This window comes from Physeter macrocephalus, chromosome 18 (assembly GCF_002837175.3).
Source record: "Physeter macrocephalus isolate SW-GA chromosome 18, ASM283717v5, whole genome shotgun sequence".
Lineage (NCBI taxonomy): Eukaryota > Metazoa > Chordata > Mammalia > Artiodactyla > Physeteridae > Physeter > Physeter macrocephalus.
In genome coordinates, this window is record NC_041231.1 from 54,203,020 (window position 1) to 54,213,849 (window position 10,830).

The window sequence follows — 10,830 nt, forward strand, 5'->3', positions numbered from 1 at the left end:
ATATAACAATTATAAATATATATTCACCCAACATAGGAGCACTTCAATACATAAGGCAAATGCTAACAGCTGTGAAAGAGGAAACCAACAGTAACACAATAAATGTAGGGGATTTTAACACCTCACTTACACCAATGGACAGATCATCCAGACGAAAAATTAATAAGGAAACACAAGCTTTAAATGATGCAATAGAGCAGATTGATTTAATTGATATCTATAGGACATTCCATCTGAACAGCAGATTACACTTTCTTCTCAAGTACACATGGAACATTCTCCAGGATAGATAATATCTTGGGTCACAAATCAACCCTTCATAAATTTAAGAAAATTCAAAACATATGAAGCATCTTTTCCTACCACAATGCTATGAGATTAGAAATCAATTATAGGAATAAATAATGTAAAAAGCAAAAACACAAGGCGGCTAAATAATACGTTACTACATAACCAAGAGACCACTGAAGAAATCAAAGAGGAAATAAAAAATACCTAGAGACAAATAACAAAGAAAACATGATGATCCAACACCTATGGGATGCAGCAAAAGCAGTTCTAAGAGGGAATTTTATAGCAATTCAATCCTACCTCAAGAAACAAGAAAAATCTCAAATAAACAATCTAACCTTACAGCTAAAGGAACAAGAGAAAGAAGAACAAACAAAACCCAAAGTCAGTAGGAAGAAAGAAATCATAAAAATCAAAGCAGAGATAAATGAAATAGAAACAAAAAAAACAATAGCAAAAATCAATGAAACTAAAAGCTGATTCTTTAAGAAGATAAACAAAATTGATAAACCTTTAGCCAGACTCATCAAGAAAAAAAGGGAGAGGATTCAAATCAATAAAATTAGAAATGAAAAAGGAGAAATTACAACTGACACCACAGAAGTACAAAGGATCATAAGAGAATACTACAGGCAACTATATGCCAATAAGATGGACAACCTGGAAGAAACGGACAAACTCTTGGAATCGTAGAACCTTCCAAGACTGAACCAGGAAGAATTAGAAAATATAAACAGACCAATAACAAGTAATGAAATTGAAACTGTAGTTAAAAATCTTCCAACAGGGGGAAGACCTTCAAGATGGCAGAGGACTAAGATGTGGAGATCAGCTTCCTCCCCACAAATACATCAGAAGTACATCTACATGTGGACCAACTCCTACAGAACACCTACTGAAAACTGGCAGAAGACCTCAGACTTCTCAAAACGCAAGAAACTCCCAACGTACCTGAGTAGGGCAAAAGAAAAAAAAAGTGACAAAATAATAGGGATGGGACCTGCACCTCAGGGAGGGAGCTGTGAAGGAAGAAAAGTTTCCACACACTAGGAAGCCCCTTCACTGGCAGAGATGGGGGGGTGGCGGTGGGGGGAAGCTCTGGAGCCATGGAGGAGAGAGCAGCAATAGAAGGGCAGAAGGCAAAGTGGAGAGATTCCCACATAGAGGATCAGTGCCAACCAGCACTCACCAGCCTGAGAGGCTTGTCTGCTCACCCATTGGGGTGGGTGGGGGCTGGGAGCTGAGGTTTGGGCTTCGGAGGTCAGATCCCAGGGAGGAGACTGGGGTTGGCTGCGTGAACACAGCCTGAAGGGGGCTAGTGCACCAAAGCTAGCTGGGAGGGAGTCTGGGAAAAAGTCTGGAACTGCCTAAGAGGCAAGAGACCATTGTTTTGGGGGTGTGCGAGGAGAGGGGATTCAGAGCACTGCCTAAACGAGTTCCAGAGATGGGCGAGAACCACGGCTATCAGCATGGACACCAGAGACGGGCATGAAACGCTAAGTCTGCTACTGTAGCCACCAAGAAGCCTGTGTGCAAGCACAGGTCACTATCCACACCTCGCCTCCCAGGAGGTTATGCAGCCCGCCATTGCCAGGGTCCTGTGATCCAGGGACAATTTCACTGGGAGAACACACGGTGTGCCAGAGGCTGTTGTAATGTCATGTAGACCTCTGCTGCTGCAGGCTTGCCCTGCATTCCATACCCCTCCATCCCCGCAGCCTGAGTAAGCCAGAGCCCCCTAATCAGCTGCTACTTTAACCCCGTCCTGTCTGAGCGAAGAACAGATGCCTCAAGGTGAAGTACACACAGAAGCATGGCCAAATCCAAAGCTGAACCCCAGGAGATAGGCGAATAAAGAAGGGAAAGGGAAATTTCTCCCAGCAGCCTCAGGAGCAGCAGATTAAGTCTCCACAATCAACTTGATGTACCCTGCATCTCTGGAATACCTGAATAGACAAAGAATCATCCCAAAATTGAGGCAGTAAACTTTGTGTGATTTTGTCTGTATAGCTTTGCTTTTTTACCATTTGTCCTAGGGTTCTGCCTATCCATTTTTTTTTTTTTTTTTTTTTTTTAGTATAGTTTGTAACGCTTGCTCTCAATGGTGGATTTCTTTTTTGGTTTCGCTGCTCTCTTCTTTATTTCTTGCTTTTTAAAAATTACTTTTTAATATTTTTAATTTTTAAATATATGTTTTTATTTTTTAATAACTCTTCCTCCCTCCCTCCCTCCCTCTCTCTCTCTCCCTCTCTCTTTCTTTCTTTCTTTCTTTCTTTCCCACTTTTCTTCTGAGCCCTGTGGCTGACAGGGTATTGCCGCTCTGGCTGGGTGTCAGGCCTGTGCCTCTGAGGTGGGAGAGCCAAGTTCAGCACATTGGTCCGCCAGTGACCTCCTGGCTCCATGTAATATCAAATGGCGAAAGCTCTCCCAGAGATATCCATCTCAATGCTAAGATCCGGCCCCACTCAACGACGGGCAAGCTACACTGCTGGACAACCTATGCCAAACAACTAGCAATACAGGAACACGACCTCACCCATTAACAGAGTGGATGCCTAAAATCATAATAAGGTCATAGACACACCAAAACAGATGACAAGACACGGTCCTGCCCACCAGAAAGATAAGATCCAGCCTCATCCACCAGAACACAAGCACCAGTCACCCCCACCAGGAAGCCTACACAACCCATTGAACCAACCATAACCACTGGGAGCAGACACCAAAAACAATGGGAACCACGAACCTGCAGCCTATGAAAAGGACATCCCAAACACAGTAAGTTAATCAAAATGAGAAGACAGAGAAACACACAGCAGATGAAGGAGCAAGGTAAAATACACAAGACCTAACAAATGAATAGGAAATAGGCAGTCTACCTGAAAAAGAATTCAGAATAATGATAGTAAAGATGATCTAAAATCTTGGAAATAGAATGGAGAAAATAAAAGAAATGCTTAACAAGGAACTTGAAGAACTAAAGAGCAAACAATGATAAACAACACAATAAATGAAATTAAAAATCAAACTATCAAAAATTAAATACAAAGAAAAAATATTAAAAGCAGCAAGGGAAAAACAACAAATAACATACAAGGGAATCCGCATAAGGTTAACAGCTGATCTTTGACCAGAAACTCTGCAAGCCAGAAGGGAGCAGCAGGATATATTTAAAGTGATGAAAGGGAAAAACCTACAACCAAGATTACTCTACCAAGCAAGGATCTCATTCACATTCGACGGAGAAATTGAAACCTTTACAGACAAGCAAAAGCTAAGACAATTCAGCACCACCAAACCAGCTTTACAACAAATGCTAAAGGAACTTCCCTAGACAGGAAACACAAGAGAAGGAAAAGATTGACAATAACAAATAAGAAAAAAGAATGAAAACAATTGAGGACAGTCTCAGAGACCTCTGGGACAACATTAAATGCACCAACATTTGAATTATAGGGGTCCCAGAAGAAGAAGAGAAAAACAAAGGAACTGGGAAAATATTTGAAGAGATTATAGATGAAAATTTCCCTAATATGGAAAAGGAAATAGTCAATCAAGTCCAGGAAGCACAGAGAGGAACTTCCCTAGACAGGAAACACAAGAGAAGGAAAAGATTGACAATAACAAATCCAAAACAATTAACACAATGGTAATAGGTAATACATATTGATAACTACCTTAAATGTAATGGATTAAATGCTCCAACCAAAATACATAGACTGGCTGAATGGATACAAAAACAAGACCTATATATATGCTGTCTACAAGTGACACACTTCAGATCTAGGGACACATACAGACTGAAAGTGAGGGGATGGAAAAAGATATTCCATGCAAATGGAAATCAAAAGAATGCTGGAATAGCAATTCTCATACCAGACAAAAGAGACTTTAAAATGAAGATTGAACAAGACACAAAGAAAACACTACATAATGATCAAGGGATCAATCCAAGAAGAAGATATAACGATAGTAAATATTGATGCACCCAACATAGGAACACCTCAATACATAAGGCAAATGCTAACAGCTATAAAAGGGGAAATCAACAGTAATACAGTCACAGTAGGGGACTTTAACCCCCCAATTTTACCAGTGGACAGATCATACAAAATGAAAATAAATAAGGAAACACAAGCTTTATATGATACATTACACAAGATGGACTTAATTGATATTTATAGGACATTCCATCGAAAAAAAACAGAATACGCTTTCTTCTCAAGTGCTCATGGAACATTTTCCAGGAAATATCAGATATTGGGTCACAAATCAAGCATTGGTAAATTTAAGAAAATTGAAATCATATCAAGCATCTTTTCTGGCCAGAACACTATGAGACTAGATATCAATTACAGGAAAAAAATCTGTAAAAAATACAAACACATGGAGGCTAAACAACACCCTACTAGATAACCAAGAGACCAATGAAGAAATCAAAGAAGAAATTTAAAAATACCTAGAAACAAATGACAATGAAAACATGACAACCCAAAACCTATGGGATGAAGCAAAAGTAGTTCTAATAGGGAAGTTTACTGCAACACATTCCTACATCAAGAAAAAAGAAACATCTCAGATAAACAACCTAACCTCACACTTAAAACAATTAGAGAAAGAAGAAAAAAAAACCCCAAATTAGCATAAGGAAAGAAATCATAAACATCATATCAGAAATAAATAAAAAGAAATGAAGAAAACAATAGCAAAGATAAATAAAACTAAAAGATGGTTCACAGGCGAATACTATCAAACATTTATAGAAGAGCTAACAACTATCCTTCTCAAACTCTTCCAAAGTATAGCAGAGGGAGGAACACTCCCAAACTCATTCGACGAGGCCATCATCACCCTGATAAAAAACCAGACAAGGATGTCACAAAGACGGAAAACTACAAACAAATATCACTGATGAACACAGATGCAAAAATCCTCAACAAATACCAGTAAACAGAATTCAACAGCACATTAAAAGGATTATACACCATGATCAAGCGGGATTTATCCCAGGGATGCAAGGATTCTTCAATATACGCAAATCGATCAATGTGGTACACCATAGTAACAAACTGAAGAATAAAAATCGTATGATCATCTCAACAGATGCAGAAAAAGCTTTTGACATAATTCAACACACATTTCTGATAAAAACTCTACAGAAAGTAGGCATAGAGGGAACTTACCTCAACATAATAAATGCCATATATGACAAACCCACAGCCAACATCATTCTCAATGGTGAAAAACTGAAACCATTTCCACTAAGATCAGGAACAAGACAAGGGTGCCCACTCTCCCTGTTATTAATCAACATAGTTTTGGAAGTTTTAGCCACAGCAATCAGAGGTGAAAAAGAAATAAAAGGAATCCAAATTGGAAAAGAAGTAAAATTGTCATTGTTTGCAGATGACATGATAGTATACATAGAGAATCCTAAAGATGTCACCAGAAAACTACTAGAGCTAACCAATGAATTTGATAAAGTAGCAGAATACAAAAACCTCTTGCATTCTTATACACTAATGATGAAAAATCTGAAAGAGAAATTAAGGAAACACTCCCATTAACCATTGCAACAAAAAGAATAAAATACCTAGGAATAAACCTACCTAAGGAGACAAAGACCTGTATGCAGAAAACTATAAGATAGTGATGAAAGAAATTAAAGATGATACAAACAGATGGAGAGATATACCATGTCCTTGGATTGGAAGAATTAACTTTGTGAAAATGACTATACTACCCATAATCTTCTTGCCTTTGAATGATGTATGCTAAAGTGGTTTAGACAGCACGTTAGCAGTTAGAAAAATGGAAACTGAAACTCTGTATTTGTTTTAATCCTTAAGTATTGGTCACTGGGGTAATAACTGGCTGAAGTTTCTTGCTTCTTGCTTGCTGATCCAGCAGGTTTTGAACCTCTGCCTCCTTTTCTCTTCCTCACACATCTTTCCTCCAGAGAAGACTTACTTCCAACCTATCGACATATTTTCCTGATTTTTTTAAACATCTTTATTGGAGTATAATTGCTTTACAATGGCGTGTTAGTTTCTGCTTTATAACCAAGTGAATCAGTTATACATATACATATGTCCCTATACCACTTCCCTCTTACATCTCCCTCCCTCCCACCCTCCCAATCCCACCTTTCTAGGTGGTCACAAAGCACCGAGCTGATCTCCCAGTGCTATGCGGCTCCTTCCCACTAGCTACCGATTTTATTATGTTTGGTAGTGTATATATATCCATGCCACTCTCACTTTGTCACAGCTAACCCTTCCCCCTTCCCGTACCCTCAAGTTCATTCTCTAGTACGTCTGCATCTTCATTCCCATCTTGCCCCTAGGTTCTTCATGACCATTTTTCTTTTTAGATTCCATATATATGTGTTAGCATATGGTATTTGTTTTTCTCTTTCTGATTTACTTACTCTGTATGACAGTCTCTAGGTCCATCCACCTCACTACAAATAACTCAGTTTCGTTCCATTTTATGGCTGAGTAATATTCCATTGTATATACGTGCCACATCTTCTTTATCCATTCATCTGCTGATGGACACTTTGGTTGCTTCCATGTCCTGGCTATTGTTAATAGAGCTGCAATGAACATTTTGGTACATGACACTTTTGGAATTATGGTTTTCTCAGGGTATATGCCCAGTAATGGGATTGCTAGGTCATATGGTAGTTCTATTTTTAGTTTTTTAAGGAACATCCACACTATTCTCCATAGTGGCTGTATCAATTTACATTCCCACCAACAATACAAGAGGGTTCCTTTTTCTCCATACCCTCTCCAGCATTTATTGTTTGTAGATTTTTTGGTGATAGCCATTTTGACTGCTGTGAGGTGATACCTCATTGTAGGTTTGATTTGCATTTCTCTAATGATTAATGATTTTGTGCATTCTTTCATCTGTCTGCTGGCAATCTGTATATCTTCTTAGGGAGAAATGTCTATTTAGGTCTTCTGCACATTTTTGGATTGGGTTATTTGTTTTTTTAATATTGAGCTGCACAAGCTGCTTGTAAATTTTGGAGATTAATCCTTTGTCACTTCCTTCCTTTGCAAATATTTTCTCCCATTCTGAGGGTTGTATTTTCGTCTTGTTTATGGTTTCCTTTGCTGTGCAAAAGCTTTTAAGTTTCATTAGATCCCATTTGTTTATTTTTATTTCCATTTCTCTAGGAGGTAGGTCAAAGAGGATCTTCCTGTGATTTATGTCATAGAATCTTCTGTCTATGTTTTCCTCTAAGAGTTTGATGGTGTCTGGCCTTACATTTAGGTCTTTAATCCATTTTGAGTTTATTTTGGTGTATGGTGTTAGGGAGTGTTCTAATTTCATTCTTTTACATGTAGCTGTCCAGTTTTCCCAGCACCACTAATTGAAAAGGCTGTCTTTTCTCCATCCTATATTCTTGCCTCCTTTATAAAAGATAAGGTGAGGGCTTCCCTGGTGGCGCAGTGGTTGAGAGTCCGCCTGCCGACGCAGGGGACACGGGTTCGTGCCCCGGTCCGGGAAGATCCCACATGCCGTGGAGCGGCTGGGCCCGTGGGCCATGGCCACTGGGCCTGCATGTCTGGGGCCTGTGCTCCGCAACAGGAGAGGCCACAACAGTGAGAGGCCTGCATACCACACACACACAAAAAAGATAAGGTGACCATATGTGCATGGTTTTTTCTCTGTGCTTTCTATCCTGTTCCACTGATCTACATTTCTGTTTCTGTTCCAGTACTATACTGTCTTCATTACTATAGCTTTGTAGTATAGTCTTAAATCCGGGAGCCTGATTCCTCCAGCTCCGTTTTTCTTTCTCAAGATTGCTTTGGCTATTCGGGGTCTTTTGTGTTTCCATACAAACTGTGAAATTTTTTGTCCTAGTTCTGTGAAAAATGCCAGTGGTAGTTTGATAGGGATTGCATTGAATCTGTAGATTGCTTTGGGCAGTAAAGTCATTTTCACAATGTTGATTCTTCCAATCCAAGAACATGGTCTATCTCTCCATCTATTTGTATCATCTTTAATTTTCATCAATGTCTTATAACTTTCTGCATACAGGTCTTTTGTCTCCTTAGGAAGGTTTATATCTAGATATTTATTCTTTTTGTTGCAATGGTAAATGGGAATGTTTTCTTAATTTCACTTTCAGATTTTTCATCATTAGTGTATAGGAATGCAAGAGATTTCTGTGCATTAATTTTGTATCCTGATCCTTTACCAAATTCATTGATTAGCTCTAGTAGTTTTCTGGTAGAATCTTTAGGATTCTCTATGTATAGTATCATGTCATCTGCAAACAGATACAGCTTTACTTCTTCTTTTCCCATTTGTATTCCTTTTATTTCTTTTTTATTCTCTGATTGCTGTGCCTAAAACTTCCAAAACCATGTGGAATCATAGTGGTGAGAGTGGGCAACCTTGTCTTGTTCCTGATCTTAGTGGAAATGGTTTCAGTTTTTCACCATGGAGGACGATGTTGGCTGTGGGTTTGTTATATATGGCCTTTATTATGTTGAGGAAATTTCCCTCTATGCCTACTTTCTGGAGGGTTTTTTATCATAAATGGGTGTTGAATTTTGTCAAAAGCTTTCTCTGGATCTACTGAGACGACTATATGGTTTTCTGCTTCAGTTTCTTAATATGGTGTATCACGTTGATTGATCTGTGTATACTGAAGAACACTTGCATTACTGGGATAAACCCCACTTGATCATGATGTATGATCCTTTTAATATGCTGTTGGATTCTGTTTGCTAGTATTTTGTTGAGGATTTTTGCATCTATGTTCATCAGTGATGTTGGTCTTTAGTTTTCTTTCTTTGTGACATCTGTTTGGTTTTGGTATCACAGTGATGGTGGCCTCATCGAATGAGTTTGGGAGTGTTCTTCCCTCTGCTATCTTTTGGAAGAGTTTGAGAAGGATAGGTGTTAGCTCTTCTCTAAATGTTTGATAGAATTCGCCTGTGAAGCCATCTGGTCCTGGGCTTTTGTTTGTTGGAAGATTTTTAATCACAGTTTCAATTTCAGTGCTTGTGATTGGTCTGTTCATATTTTCTATTTCTTCCTGGTTCAGTCTTGGCAGGTTGTGCATTTCTAAGAATTTGTCCATTTCTTCCAGATTGTCCATTTTATTGGCATACAGTTGCTTGTAGTAATCTCTAATAATCTTTTGTATTTCTGCAGTGTCAGTTGTTACATCTCCTTTTTCATTTCTAATTCTATTGATTTGAGTCTTCTCCCTTTTATTCTTGATGAGTCTGGCTAATGGTTTATCAATTTTATTTATCTTCTCAAAGAACCAGCTTTTAGTTTTATTGATCTTTGCTATTGTTTCCTTCATTTCTTTTTCATTTATTTCTGATCTGATCTTTATGATTTCTTTCCTTCTGCTAAATTTGGGGTTCTTTTGTTCTTCTTTCTCTAATTGCTTTAGGTGCAAAGTTAGGTTGTTTATACGAGATGTTTCCTGTTTCTTAAGGTAGGATTGTATTGCTATAAACTTCCCTCTTAGAACTGCTTTTGCTGCATCCCATAGGTTTTGGGTCGTCGTGTCTCCATTGTCATTTGTTTCTAAGTATTTTTTGATTTCCTCTTTGATTTCTTCAGTGATCACTTCGTTATTAAGTAGTGTATTGTTTAGCCTCCATGTGTTTGTATTTTTTACAGATCTTTTCCTGTAATTGATATCTAGTCTCATAGCGTTGTGGTCAGAAAAGATACTTGATATGATTTCAATTTTCTTAAATTTGCCAAGGCTAGATTTGTGACCCAATATATGATCTATCCTGGAGAATGTTCCATGAGCACTTGAGAAAAATGTGTATTCTGTTGTTTTTGGATGGAATGTCCTATAAATATCAATTAAGTCCATCTTGTGTAATGTATCATTTAAAGCTTGTGTTTCCTTATTTATTTTCCTTTTGGATGATCTGTCCATTGGTGAAAGTGGTTTGTTAAAGTCCCCTACTATGATTGTGTTACTGTCGATTTCGCCTTTCATGGCTGTTAGTATTTGCCTTAAGTATTGAGGTGCTCCTATGTTGGATGCATATATATTTACAATTGTTATATCTTCTTCTTGGATTGATCCCTTGATCATTATGTAGTGTCCTCCTTTGTCTCTTGTAATAGTCTTTGTTTTAAAGTCCATTTTGTCTGATAAGAGAATTGCTACTCCAGCTTTCTTTTGATTTCCATTTGAATGGAATATCTTTTTCCATCCCCTCACTTTCAGTCTGTATTTGTCCCTAGGTCTGAGGTGGGTCTCTTGTAGACAGCATATTTTTGGGTCTTGTTTTTGTATCCATCCATCCAGTCTGTGTCTTTTGGTTGGAGCTTTTAAATGATTTCCATTTAAGGTAGTTATTGATATGTATCTTCCTATTACCATTTTCTTAATTGTTTTGGGTTTATTATTGTAGGTCTTTTCCTTCTCTTGTGTTTCCTGCCTAGAGAAGTTCCGTTAGCATTTGTTGTAAAGCTGGTTTTGTGGTGCTGAATTGTCTTAGCTTTTGCTTGTCTGTAAAGGTCTTAATT